The 14,831-nt window shown below is 41.5% G+C and overlaps 1 protein-coding gene across 4 annotated transcripts in view; it reads right to left on the reverse strand.

Annotated features, from left to right (window-relative positions):
* The window catches only part of LOC135713317 (uncharacterized), a 97,841-nt gene extending 83,546 nt beyond the window's left edge, over nt 1-14,295 (reverse strand). For 2 of the 4 annotated variants that reach the window (XM_065236412.1, XM_065236414.1), the window contains exons 1-2: nt 13,914-14,295; nt 5,514-6,205 (exon numbers count right to left, since the gene is read on the reverse strand). The gene's annotated coding sequence lies outside the window, so the exon portion shown is untranslated. Of the gene's footprint in view, nt 1-5,513; nt 6,206-13,455; nt 13,869-13,913 lie in introns of those variants that run through there. The other 2 variants (XM_065236413.1, XM_065236416.1) reach the window with 2 other exon arrangements.
* Nucleotides 14,296-14,831: the final 536 nt, after the last annotated feature.

Raw genomic sequence — 14,831 nt, forward strand, 5'->3', positions numbered from 1 at the left:
CTAGTGCCAATCACCGACGGACATCGATTGCCATCCAGGGTTCAACAGGGTGGCAACCAACGAAGATGTTTTTAGATGGCTGCTAATGACATCCGATCCTTTCATAGCAAGCCTAAGACGACCAACAGTTAAGAAATCTAGGCAACTGTTGCCAGCAGCAATGGAGCTTTTGATTGATCAAAAGTCAGATAAATCATCTGATAGTGAGTCAGACGCAGATGATTGTGAAGACCTCTAATATCACATTATTGTCAACAATTTGAAATCTTTTAATTTCATAAACATTAAAATTAACAAACCTTTATATTATGGGAGAGTTGGTTGCAAATGCTATGCTAATATCAACGTGAAGCTTTAGTGTTAATTAGAGTAAGTTTTGAAGAGGATAGGTTGATAGTTCCGTTAGAGTACGGCAGTCTGAAAATTGAATAGAAGTTGAAATAAACGAAGGGCCATTAATGCGACAAGTGAGTCAAACGCACACTTCTTTGCCTAGCCCACCACATGTGTGGGGAGACTCGAAGAATTTCCTGGCCTGTAGATTCGAAGAGATACTTCGAGACTTACTCTAGTTAATAAATTATCACACTAAAGCTTCACGTTGATATTAGTATAGCATTTCCAACTAACTCTGAAAATCTTAAGCTTCACGTATGAAGTAAACTTCACGTATGAAGTAACAAGATTTACTAACAAAAGCATAGAAACAAATTACTGACAAAACCTAATTGCCCGACCAGACCCGATTGAGATTTTAGGCTCGTTTATACTTCACGTTATGACTGATCAAACCATGTTAAATTTGGCTGCTAAAACCTGCAAACTCAAAAGCAATTTAAATTGAAAAAACCCGAATTTATCCACCTATGGTGTGATCAGACCCTTCTTACTTATTCAAGTTTATTTATTTTATTGTCATTATCAGTGACCAAGCCCCCCACCCCCGTGTCATCCAGTGACGCTACGCCACTGCCTGGGGGTACCCGGAATATATCCGGGTGTAGTCTATTTGGTGAGGCTACCAATCACCTTATCATCGTATTTTAATGTGATTTAATGGGTTTTAATTCAATTCATATTCAAGCAACTTCCCCGGGGTACCCGGAACATGTCCAAGTGTGTCCAATCTGGTCTGGAACACTTAACACGACTTGCATTGATCTTATTTTTGAATTCTGTAGTAATTTGATGTGTCGCATGATGGTTTTGATACGTTTTCCGTTAAATCCAGCGTGAAGGCCCATATTCACCGGATCTTATTCCGGCCACATCTCCGGAACCGGTTCACCGATTCCAAAACCGTGCAATAGCGACCTATCATTTGGCGCCTAGTTTGTCCAAATCGGTTGAGCGGTTGCTGAGAAACATGAGCGCATTCATTTCGTTACATACACACACACATACACACATACACACGTACACACACACACACACACACACAGACATGTTCCGATCTCGTCGAGCTGAGTCGAATGGTATATGATGGTTTTGATACGTTTTCCGTTAAATCCAGCGTGAAGGCCCATATTCACCGGATCTTATTCCGGCCATATCTCCGGAGCGCATTCATTTCGTTACATACACACACACATACACACATACACACACACACACAGGCATGTTCCGATCTCGTCGAGCTGAGTCGAATGGTATATGAAACTCGGCTTTCCGGGCCTCGGATCGATAGTCGGTTTTTCAAGTGATATCTATACCCTTTTTTGTAAGAAGGGTAAAATGTAATTTTTTGCCTTTAAACCGGTTTATAATCCAAACAAAGCTATATAGACTACCGTTGTCTCGAGCAAAATTGTGTATTTTGAGAATATTGAAAACTTTGTAGAACATATCACCCCGTTTATTTGAGATTATAATACAAAAAATGACAAAAAAGCGATTTTAAGGTGCTCCTGTCAAGAATTCACTTAAATCTTGTAAAGATAAAGATATAGGTAATAAAGAAATGGTGTCTTGAGCAAAGTTTCATAAAATTTGTTTTTCTGCAACATTGCTGAAGACATAAAGCTATTATCTCGAACCAGTAAAAAAATAGTTTTTGCAAGTGTAATACCAGCTTAATAAATATTTAAGTAATTATTTCAGAAGACTCGGACCATTATTACGAGAAACTTTAAAACGACGATAAAGGGTAGAAAAAGGTATTGACCGTCTTTTTTCAGCATGGTCCCACTGGGGGTGGGGGGGGGGGCATGTTCTTGGGTACGAAAGTGACCCCGTTGGCTTCGTCCCACTCCATTTGACAACATTTGAATAGTGGCACGAAGCTAGATCCGGCCAGAAGATCGTCGGACCCTCGTGTTGCTTCAACAGAGGCAGCAGACGCTTCTGTAGACACTCCTTGAGGTAGATCTCCCCGTTTACAGTCCCGGTAGTCACGAATGGCGCACTCCGTTTGCCACATGAGCAGATCGCTTGCCAAATCATGTATTTCTTGGCAAACTTTGAAAGTTTCTGCTTGCTTACTTCCTTCGGAACATACAAACTTGTGCTGGGCGGTGAAGAACAGTAACCCCGGAAGCTGCCGGAAGTCCGCCTTGACGTAAGTCTCATCATCCATCATGAGACAATGAGGCTTCGTCAGCATCTGGGTGTACAGTTTCCGGACCCGTGACTTTCGCACCGTATTTTGTCGTTCATCAAGATTTGGAGCCTTCTGCACTTTGTACGGTCCTCCCGGTCCTTGGCTCTCTGAACGAAAGACTTGGACAAATTCAACTTTTTGGCCACATCCCTGACCGAAGCATTGGGATTCCGCTTAAACGCTTTCACGATACGCTTATGTTCCTGATCACTAATAGAACTCAGAGTTTCTTAGTGACGTTTATTCACACGACTCACCGTTGACTGCACGATTCCAAGTTGTTTTCCGATGTCCCTATGAGAGAGTTGAGGATTTTACAGGTGCTTGCGACATTGCTTTTCGGGTGACTTCATTTTTCCAACTTTCGAAAAACTGACAGCGTTAAAAATACAGTGTAAACAATGCACTCTAAACTACTTCCACCCAAATTTTCAAGAGAAAATACCCAATGGGTAATTTTCTACAGCGATTTTTCCGTGATGCAATTTGATGTGTGACACCCTTTACGTCAAAGACAAAGTATCTGTTAGCTGGAGGAAACGAGCGCGATAGGGCTCGCATTGCCAGAAGTGTAACATTAGACGGAGATGAGTTCAAGGTGGTGGATGAATTTGTGTACCTCGGATCATTGGTGACGTCAAATAACAACTGCAGTAGAGAAATTCGGAGACGCATTATTGTCGGAAATCGGGCCTACTACGGACTCCACAAGACCCTGAGGTCGGGTAAACTTCATCTCCGCACTAAGTGTGCCATGTATAAGACGCTTATAAGACCGGTGGTACACTGCGGGCATGAGACATGAACGATGCTCGAGGACCTGCACTGGGAGTTTTCGAACGATGCGTGCTTAGGACCATTTTGGCGGGGTATATGAAAACGGTGTTTGAAGGAGAAGAATGAATCACGAACTGGCGCAACTCTATGGTGAACCCAGTATCCAAAAAGTCGTTAAGAGGAGTGCAAGCGTGCTAGGTGGTTGGACCAAAGGGAGCTGATCTAGGAAGTGTGGGACGCTCGAGGAATTTGAGAAAAGCAGCCAGGGATCGAGTTACTCTTAACTTCAACGTAGTTTCCCAAATTTGTATAAGGTTCGCAATACCTGGATTTTTACAAAACACTCTGAATGTCTTCGATATTATCTAGTGAAGCTAAAAAAAATGTCCCTGGTGACATGCGTACCTCGACTGATTTAATTAATTGTTCACGGTTGTACAGTAAGCAATGAAACATCGATTCCACCGGTTTGAACTTGATGAATATAGAATTTTCCTCCGCTATACGGTATGTAGCAATCGTCCAGCGCTTTCCACGAAGGTCGCAATTTCGTCCAATGACGGTTTTTTACAGCTAGCTCCGAAGCCGAATCTAACAGTCAGCTTTATTTCCACCGGACATCGCCAGCTGTTTGCTTCCAACGGAGCAACGACAGAAGCGAACGAACGTCACACAATGAGCAAGCACCGCAACAATAGATGCCATCGAATAACAGGCTATCGCTTGACCCGGACCGAAAAAAAACAACACATACACAGCTTTTCGTGTCGACAGCAAAGAGAGCACTGAGAAAAAATGATGATATGGATTATTTCATTAAAAATCGTGCGGAAACACCATGTTTGGCAATAATTTACTTTAAGACACGAAATTTCAATACGTTTTAGAATTTGGAAAAATAAAAGCTAATTTGAAAAATACTTTAAAACATTTAACAATCTGACACTTTCCATCAGCATTTTTCATATAAAAAATTTAAAGAAAATCGTGGATGATTTTACAGTGATTTTTCTCTCAGTGTATTTTTTTTTTCGAATAGCCCTTACAACTTCTTCTCAGACGTCACTTTTATCAAATATGCCGTAATGAAAAAAATAAACTAATTTTTTATATAAGCCCTAAGTCCGGAAAATTTACTATTTTTTTTATGGAAAATGTGATTTTGGGTAGCAAAGCTTCATTCATATCTGAGGTTCAGGACAAAAGTGGCTTAATTTTTTGCCGTTTTGAGCTGGAAATGCTAGAAAGAATTTTTAGCAAGCCCTTCTAAAATTGATGGTGTCTCATCATCCGTCTGTAATATTATCGATGGATCGTCCAAACTAGTTCGACCCAATCTTACGACGGCTGCTTTTCAGTTGAGAGGAGAAAACTTAAGCGAACTCCACACGTTTCAATATTTTGATGCGAAGGGGAATTATTGACAGCAATATTCATGATGTGAATACAGCAATATTGCCAATACCGATGTATTGACGTCAATATGGAATGTATTGACAGTACGATAATTGTCAATACAAACATTGGTGTAGGGTCCACATTAGAAAGCACCACTTCAAAATTTAAAAAAACATCAAAGAGACTCCCCCCTTCGAAGCGACGAACCCGACGGTTCTGTTTTATGAATTGAAGCCAAACTGTTAATCGTAAGATTAATTCCCAACACAATCGATTCATCTCGCGCATGTTTCTATGCAAATGGCAAACCATAAACACTGCTTCCAACCTAACTGTGCACTTTTGCGGCGAATAACTACGCTCGATGCAGAACTTTGCTTTCCTTTCTTTCTCCCGCAAATAGGTCAAAGAAGCAACAGTGTCTGGTCTCCTCTCTAGCCTGCAACGGGTCAGCTGCAGAACAGACGGCAGCGCCATAAAATCTGACGATTGTAACTGTTGCGTGAAAACCGAACAACAACAACTGGATAAACGCCAGCATGGAGGAAAAAAAAAGACCAAATGGGTAAAGAATGCTCATAATAAAAAGGCATACACATTGCATACGCTCACGCTCTCAGGATAGTCCCATTATAATTCCGACAGAACGGGTTCAAAGAAAGAGCCAAGAACCTGCTGCTGAAAGCATCTTTACACTTATAGGTATATAGAATAAACCAAGACAGGAAAATGAACTTACCGCACACTTTTCAGCCCGGGGTTCAACCAGCAAACCGGAGAAGTGATGGATGACGTGAGGGAATAAGGCAATTGCAATACTTCCCCTCGTCCGCTGCCTCCCTTGAGAATAAACTCCGGTAATCAGCTACGGGTTACTTTGATGATGAGAACACCGCTGCTGCTGCTGCTGCTGCTGATGATGATGATGATGCTGGTGAGAGGAAATTTGTTGCATGAATCGGCCTCTTCCTGCTCCAATCCATTAAAGATTCTTGAACCGTGTCCTCCCGCGCACCCACCACTCTTCTTCGTTCACTTTTTCGTTGTTGGCTTCCTTTTCCTTTCGCGCTTCAGCTGAACTGTGTATTTTGTTCCAGACTCTTGATTCTTCTCTGTTCACCGTTCACGTATTTGGAGCTATTCTCTTTCGAGAATGTCTTCCTGTGTGGATTTGGTCGTCCGCTATTTATTTTTTTCTTCGTTATTCTTCTAGAACTTCACTTCACCTTTGTTCGCAGTTTGCTGTTCTTGGATAGTTCCCATATCCATCACACCATCACCGATCCAAGCAGGCAGTCCAACTTAACCTCCACTCACCGACATGCTGGACGGCAAAGTTGGCTGGCTTAATTTGCTGTCTTTAGTATTGCACAAGCGTGGCCGGTGGACGTAGTTAGCACCGAAAACATTTTACGAATTAAAACAATTCAGCTGCGAAGCAAACAAGAAAAACATTCGGAATAAAACAAAAACACTAGTAGTTTTAATGTTGCAATTTTCGAGAGCATACTAATTCGGGTGCGAGCCGGGCACCGGCCATTCGATGTAGGGTAGACCGACCGTTTTCCGGCTAGAACTTTTACCAACCACAGATCTGTCAAATTAGTTTTGACATCAGCGGAGGACAATTAATTTGTCTCATTGCTGACAACCAAAGATGCTTCCACCTCTGGGCTAATTTACCCGCAGTGAGCTGATCTCAACAAAAACAAACGGAAAAGTAGCAACCCCAACAATAACAAAAAAAAAGACATGGCAAGCAAGCACGACACAGCAATCCATTATTACAGTCAATGGGATCCGACATGGCCAACTAGCTTAGTGTTGTTGTGCGACCCCGCCGCCCCTCCTTCGTTCAGCTCAGCACAACAGGTTGCTACCAGCGCCCAAAATTCTCTCCGCCGCACACCTTTGCAGCACTACGCTGCGGCCTGTCGAATGTTATTTTATTTAGTTATGGGTATACTCCACTATTTCATAACATCCCTGTTTCTCCGCAAGTGCTTTGCTTACGGTTGCAGCAGCAGCAGCAGCAGCAGCAAAACCGCAAAAATATCCACATGAACATGAACACTTATTGGAGAGGGCTCGATCGAGCAAGAACCTCCATACCTACATTATAATGCCACCCTGCACGAAACAACCCCAGCCCATCATATTGTGCCTAGGCTGGAGATGGATGAAGCAGATCGCGCTCTCAGCAGCTTCCCACAATTAATAATTATTTATAATACATATATCAACCGAGCAGTAGTAGTAGGCTGTGTGTGCGGTTGTCCCATTCATCGCCATTGAACATCGGCAGGCGGTGGCGAAAAATGGCACCACACAACTTTGGAAATGTCAAAGACGAAAACATTGCGGCGGCCAACTTGCGACTTGCGACTCCCATCATGACTGCCCCAGAGACCCAGCGATGAACGATGAACGAGCACAGCGCGGATGATGATGATGATGATGATGACGATGAGGAGCATCACCATCGTTGAAGTATGGGTTTTGGAGACAGGGCCCGGTAGATTTGTGGGGACGGTTGGGGATTGGTTAGATAACGGGAAACACATAGAAAGCTCCCATTAGTCGAGAACCCATATCCAGCGTTGCCAGCTCAAGTAACAAATCTAGATCTACTTGGTTTTATTTGAATTTTATAAAAGTTTTATTGCAGCAACAACAACAATTTCCAATTGTTTTATGACGGTCATACACATTTTCATAACACGTCAATCGTATAAAATACTTTAAACTATCTGCAAAACCCTAATAAATCATATTATTAAACCAACTGATGCTAATACTGTTTTAGATTTATGAAAGGTCTTATGGTTGGTTTATAGAGACTCATAAAGCCAATTTTAATTGCTCTCACTAAACCCAACAATCAATGCCAATGTTGATTTGTAAGCAGCTGCAATAAAACCAGTTAGCTATGAAACCGAGGGGGGTGACTCTATCTACGATGCAGGAAGATTTTGTTTTGCAGTGACTAACTGCGCGCACACTGAGTAGATAGAAAAAAGACGATGCACGATGCAAGTAGATACGAGCAATGAAAAAAGTTTTTTCGTAGATTGATTCGCTAGCGTGAGATTTTTCGAGCATCTAGAATTGAGATTTAGATGTGACACACACCTCGTATAAAAGATTAACTTCAAAACAGTGATAAGCAGTGCTGACAAAAATCACTCTTTCTACATACTTAGAAACACCTAATCTTACACGTGATGGAGTGTAAGTGATGCAATCAATCTTTGACATAAAGGCTGAGACGTAAACAAACATGGCATGTAAAATTAAATGCTCCGAGACTGAAAAGCTCGAAAGTACGTTTGATTGAGCTGACTTTCGCGTCTATTTTGACTCAATTTTATGCCAAAATTTACACTCGTATATGTCAGTCTCAGTACACCTAAATTTACATCAACTTTTCTAAGTTTGTACACTCAACTTAGCTGAAAATAAAGACAACCATAACAGATACATCAACTACCTGTATGGATTTTAATTTCGACACAGCGGTGCCAGATAGATAGATATGTCTGTATTTATACAGATTTTTGAAGTCTCGTACATACCCAATACAGACTACAGACCTAGGGGCAACCCGAGCAAAGCCGGTAAACAAAATGAAAACTCATTTTGATTCCAATTGTCACGACATTAGTCTGATATCATATTGTGCTTCCACTATGCAGTCAAGACTTTTTAAATGAAAGCAACTTAACTTGAAGTTCTGCTGTTAACGTCTTGTTTAAAATTTAATTTAAGCTCATTTGTCGTTGAACTAACGATTATTGTTTATTTGTTTTGTTTAACACAATTTAGAACATTCGTTGAGAGATTTGAGCTCAAGTCTTTCTACGTGAGTAGCATGGATGCTAACGATTTTAAACATTATGAATGCAAAATCAGAAATCAAATTGATTTCTTTGAGAGAAAGATTAGTTTTCCGTTTGATTCAACAGTGTAAAAGTTTGCTCTTATTTTTAGTGTGTTAACCGTTAAGTCAACCAAAATGAGATCAACTGGAGTATTCAAAATAAGTTACATCATAACAGCAAATTTTGATTTCAATTTGATCTCCAACTTTGCTCGGGAAGTCAGCTATACTCTGAGCTATAATAAATTACATTGAGCAGCTGTGAGTTACTCGTATTTACTCAAAAAATAACTAAGTAGCCTCAATTTTTTATTTTTCCATACTGTCATATTTACAAACACACTAACGTCAGCCATTATGGACAGATTTTTTTTTCAATTGCAAGTAAGTTATTTTTCTTTATAATAGTCTTGTTGATGAGTTGATGGTCCATCCAACAACAACCCTGTCATCATCACACAGTTCCGGAGAATTTCGAGATTAGCGCTTAATTGCTATTGTAAACTTTTTTTTTCAATTCTCGTGTAACATTTGAAAAGGGCCTATCCTCGTTGATCGATTCTCTTCAACGACTTTCCCTTGGGTTTACCACGGCAACATAAACGAATTTCTCGCAAAGCTCGCAGCACAGTTCGACAGAAGATGATGTTAGCTTGCGCCTGAAACAACACACTGAATGGGAAATTCATTTGCAGTCGAGTTATTCGCGAAAGAGAAAATCGATGAAGAGAATCGATCAACAATGATAGGCGCTTTTCTCGTGTTGTGCGAGAATTCTTTATTTAAGAGATTTTTAGTCGAAGGCTATTACATCTCTAACAATACAAACAGATAAAGGAATGATTCCTCTGTAATTCGATATAGTTTGTTTGTGAAATTGAGTTGTTATTCGCGAGAAATTTGAAATGGACGTGTTTGTTTACAAAAGCAGTTACACCCAAATCTAAAAGTTCTCCGGAGTTGTCGTCCAACACACCAGCTCGGTTGATGAAGACCCTCACACTGATAAGACTATCATGAGCAGTACCATTGGATTACCTCTCTACCACTACGTACTAGCGAAGACAACAAATCAAGAAGACTGGCAACTTTGCCAGAATCCAAGCGACAGATACAGTAGCGCTGCGCTTGAGTGAAGGTGGAAGCAACAACGTATAGAAAAATGAGCAAATACACAAACCCTTCTTCTGAGGATGTAATCTTTGCTTTCAAATTCGTTCGAAGCATTTACCTTTGAGCGGCAGATGACGCGATTGTACACTGAAAAAAGTTTTCACTTAGTTTCTATTAGGAACGCACATAGTATTTTTCCAAAAACAAAAACAATGATTTTTACCTGAATATCACATAGCATTAGGAATTCTATATGAGAAATCATATAGATTTCATTGGACACATAACGTTCATGTGATTTAGTGGTGCAATTTCCAATTATGGGATCACATGAAAGTTATGTGAAATTCACAAGGATATTTTCCACTGGTTATGTGATTTATTTTATGAGTGTACCTGTCTCATAGCGTTCGTATGAGAAAATGGAAGAGTTGCCAGTCTTCTTGATTTGTTGTCTTCGGTACTAGTGAAGCCATTATCATGCCATCATCAGTGTCATCATCGTCATCGATTGCCACCGAGTGATACACAGGAGTGATGAGGATGACCAAACCAGATAAGTGATAAGAGCATTGAGAATATCACCCGCTCTCACTAGCCGAAGAAAATCATCGCATCGACGGAGGACTGAACTACCTAAAACGGCCGAGCGGGTCCAACGATCAGTCCACCTCAACCAGGTCACTGCATTGCACGGGCAGGAGACCCACGACGGAATTTTAGTTCGTTACGTTGTCCCTAGTTTAAGCCAAATACAAATTAGTGATGAGTTTAATAAACCTTAGCATGTTTTGGTGTGATAAACAAAGGGCTATGTATTATTTAACCATCGCGAGTACTGAGTTAGTTGATGCGAAACAAACACCTCCTATAAGGTGATCCAAGAGACGTTTCTTAGTTGAACTGACTGACTCATATGAGAATAAACTGCCAGTTCTACCAACAATCAATACGAAACTAACGATTTTAAATTGGCTCACTACTTGACTAGCCTATTGGTCCCAAGCAAATGAATAGCGTATCCCATTCTAGTCAAAATTCTAGTACTACACAATGTTTGTTTTGATTCGCTATGAAAGTTTGACAGATAAAATGAGGGGTTATTGGATTTTCCTATGTTTCGAGGGGTGAATCGATTAGCTTGGGACCGAAGATAGTACCAGAGCTGAGTCAAAAAGTTGAGCTCGTTTCTTCGGGACCTTCTGGTCTTAGAGTTATCTCTATGGTTCTACTGTGATCTGTCAAAAGTTCTTGGTAAACAAAGAAGTCAGCTGAGCCTTATTGAATTGTCTGATTGAAGTGCCAATGGATGTTGTGGTTGGTCCATGCATATGGCACCATTTGTTTGTCGTAAAGGTGGAAGGTAAATAAGGACCCACCCCCGCTCAAGTCTCTTGGCAAAACAATTTATTTCATGTATAGATACTTATGTAAGCTGAAAACGTTTGTCTAGGTTCCAACATCGATCAAATGAACTTTATCAGCTATGATATGGATTTAGAGAAATGATTATTACATTCGATAGTCACGATATGGATATTGTTATAACTTATATCGTCGATAAGTTTTATCCTCATTAAAACCCGTATTCTTCTTCCTAAATTATCAAGAACTATTCTGTTGTCTATTTTTGCATGAGCAGAACCACGAATATGTAAATACGAAGAGATACCTGTTCAACTGAGTTGCTGCAATACAAGTTTTTTCGACAACGATATTCATTATTGAGCAACGCGAGTAACTCAGAGTAACTCAAGATTTGCTCAAAAATTACTCATGATTTAAAGCTGTATTGCCCCTAGCTACAGACATTATACCGAGGGGGACGACTCTATCTACGATGCAGAAAATATTGTGCTATGCTGTGGCTAGCTGCGCGCACGCTGAGTAGATAGAAAGGAGATTGATGACGATTCTGAAGATTTCCTGCAAAAAGATGATGCTCGATGCAAGTAGATGCAACAAATGAAAGAAGATTTTTCGAAGATTGATTCGCTAGTGTGAGATTTGTTGAGCATCTTAACTTGAGATTTAGATGTGTCGCCCCCCTCGCATTATACGGATATTTGAAACTTATATATATTTTTTTTTTCCTTTCGTTTGTTTTTTCCGTCAATCTTGTTTTCCGTGATGAGCACCAATGCTACCGACGCCAGGAAGGCAGCTCCCACACCTGGACCCTACCTATCGACCCATCAACTCATGAACCGGGGACCAACGGCTTTACTTCCCGAAGGAAGGCGTGATCAGAGATGTTATGCCTCAAAACATCCCGGCGGCACCGACTGGGATTGAACCCAGGCCTGCTGGGGTGAGAGGCAATCACGCTTATCACTACACCACCCCCGCAGCTTGCCTGGAATTCTTATTACAATCTTAAGAATATTGAAATATCCTAGATTCAGTATGTATGCAAACCTCGGGATCTTGAAAATTCACTATAATAATTAAGATATAAGTATTCCATATACTAATTTCGAAATTCATTCTCTCACTTTCCGCATTGCAATCTAATGAACCATTCAGTTCGATAGGTGGCATTAGGGAAATTTGGATTGGATTCTATAGCTTAGGAAGTGTCCATGGTCCATGGTTAAAGAGTGGGAGGGTAGTGTTCAAGCTTAATAAAGATTTAAAAAGAGAATATTTATATGATTTTCCATATAGGACAGGAAGATTTTATGGCAAACCTCTCAGAATATTTTAAAATCCTGAGATTTATCAAACAGTTAAAAACTTGAAGTTGAAAAAATGTCTGCATTTAGAGATTTCTTATATCTCTCACCAGATTCGAATGCGGTTGTGACAAAAGTAAAAATATTAGTTTGTTCCGGCCTAACTGATATTTGAGGTATCTCCTCTGTCAGTTACGTTACTAGTCACCAAACAATCGCTGCCCCCTGTCTGAAGATGCTATTTCTATACAGCACAAGCCTGCTATGATCAACAGCACAGCAAACCATGGCTTCTCATAGCTCCAACAACGGCAGCCTTGTCCGCACAAAACCCATCGAAAAGCAAACAATCTCTAACTGAGATATCCGTCCATCCAGAAAGCCCACAAAAAAAAAGTGAAATGAAACTTTTATAAACTAATTATTCACATCACAGCACACACAACAATATATAAATAATACACATTCCCATCAATCTATCCATCCATCCATCTCTTCTACAAACAGCACTACTGCTGCTGCTGCTGCTGCTGCGCTGCTGCTGTGCTTGTGTGTGAGTTTTGTCGGTCCGTTGTTGTCCGGGGTAGCGATTCAGTTCATTCACGGTTCAGGTCTCAACTTTAAGAAGAAAATAAACGAGTTCCACCACTATCTCCACTGACTGTCTTCCGTCCTCACTCACAACACATGCCACTCTTCCACACAAAAGCGGCCAGCGTTGACGGCAACCGTTTTCGCTACCAAAAACTCTTCATCTTTCCACCATATCATCATCGTCCGGCCGGATCACACACGCGCACCCGTCCACCGTCATCGTCTTCATCGTCATGGCTTCGAAAGGCCTTCTTCGATCTGTCCTCTCAATCCCGTGTTGGAGTTGAAAGGAGGAAAAAAACACGTCTTTCCTCACTCGCACTCCGTTTTGGACACTTGGGCACTCCAAAAGATCAACGTTTTCACTTGTTTTTTTTTGCCTCTCTCACTCCTACTTAAACATTAACTTTTGCTCTTACGCTTTGACCACACCGCGCGTTGATACCCGTCGTCGTCGTTGTCGGATGTATAACTACACCACTCTTTTGTTGGAGGGCTTGTCTCTTTTTCTGTTTTTACTGCAATTTCACTTCTGAGGCTCCGCAGCTTTGCCGAAAAACGAATATAATTAACGTCCCAACCCAGTCCACGGAGAGAACAGATGTTGCGAAATTTCGCAAAGAAAGATCATTTATCCACACACCCGACGTCCGACCGGTTCAAATGTCATTGGACTGATCCCGTAGGTCACTGCGATCGTCGTCGCGATCTAAAGAAGTTCCTCAATCACAATTGGACCGTGAACCCCCTTGGAGATTGACATTCTCACTCCGATCGACAAAGAATTTGCACACTCCAGCAAACCCAATCTCTCACTCTTTTTCGCCCCCCAAACAACAATAGTGTGCAAACGATTAAAACTAGCATTCGTACGTACTACAACTCTCTTTTTCCATCCACTCGGGCCAGTGTTGTTTGTTGTCGTCGTTTATTGCTCTATTGCCTATTAACGCTGAGACCAGAGCTTCGTGCTGCAAATCGAGGGATTATTGCAAACCCGGTTTCGTCCCGTTTCTCCAACCACCCACCCACTTGACTTTATTCGTCCCGCGTTCAGGGAATGTCGTTACGGCTGGCTAGCAGCAGGTTTGCTTCTTTGCACTAAGCACACTGCACCACAGTAAAACACCACCACGGAGTCGTAGCTCGCTCCTTCTAACACAACTTCTAGAATCGCCCAAGCAAAGCGGATGCCTCTGGCCTGGCTTCGGGAGTATGAAGTATATGATGCACGCGCTCGCAACCGATCGAGCGAGTTTCCGTACCGAACTGAACACGACGAAATAGGCGATCGCACTGAAAGCACCACCGTGCAGCAAACGATCGGTAGGTGGGTAGCCAAGCAACTCGGCCCGGGCGGTGACTTGGATGCGAATGGGGGAGCGAACCTCTCACACGCTCTCGCTCACCTGTGTGGCAGGCCATGCCGTGCCGTGCCGTGTGGAAAGGTTGCTGCTGGCAAAGGCTACTAGGCGAGCGGAGGAGGTTGCGCGGTCACTCGCAAAAGCGGTGATGTTTCGATCACTCACTCTCACGCGGAAGGGTTGCCATTTGGCAAAGGTTGTAGCAGAGTGACGTTATAATAGCTACTTTTACCTTAACCAATTCGATCCCGCGGGGTCATATATGACCCCAGCACGAAATTAGGTGTTAAAAATCACCCCTCAGAGATAATCATATGGTTTCTTCGGCAAAATTGTTCCACAATACGTCTACTATGCAGAGATTCTAAAATATTTTATTTTATTATTTTTTGTTTTGTTCCAAATTCAAAATAAATTACATTTCATTTTAA

The sequence above is a fragment of the Ochlerotatus camptorhynchus genome, unplaced genomic scaffold (assembly GCF_037179485.1).
Source record: "Ochlerotatus camptorhynchus isolate MF236.1 unplaced genomic scaffold, CSIRO-AGI_Acam_v1.1 ptg000550l, whole genome shotgun sequence".
NCBI classification, from domain to species: Eukaryota; Metazoa; Arthropoda; class Insecta; order Diptera; family Culicidae; genus Ochlerotatus; species Ochlerotatus camptorhynchus.